The 201-nt window shown below is 38.8% G+C and overlaps 1 protein-coding gene across 1 annotated transcript in view; it reads right to left on the bottom strand.

Moving 5' to 3' along the window:
* Positions 1–201, bottom strand: part of EMH_0062980 (uncharacterized protein) — a gene marked incomplete at both ends in the record, with an annotated part of 3,616 nt that overhangs the window by 1,888 nt on the left and 1,527 nt on the right. The window lies entirely within an intron of this gene.

Below are 201 nucleotides of genomic sequence, written 5' to 3'. Positions count from 1 at the left end.
CACGAACACAAACATAAACATAAAAATAAATATATATATATATATATATATATATATATATATATATATTACCTATCTTTCTGTCTCTGATTTCTATTATTTCTTTCTGCTGCTCCGGGGACTGCAGCAGCTGCTGCTGCTGTTTTATTTGCGCCAGGATGGGGGGCGCGGGGACTTCAAACAAAACGCCGTCGGGGTCGC

Source organism: Eimeria mitis, genomic scaffold, assembly GCF_000499745.2.
Source record: "Eimeria mitis Houghton genomic scaffold, Emh_scaff3178, whole genome shotgun sequence".
Lineage (NCBI taxonomy): Eukaryota > Apicomplexa > Conoidasida > Eucoccidiorida > Eimeriidae > Eimeria > Eimeria mitis.
The sequence above is the reverse complement of the archived record's forward strand: the minus strand, read 5'-3'. Positions and strand labels throughout refer to the sequence as shown.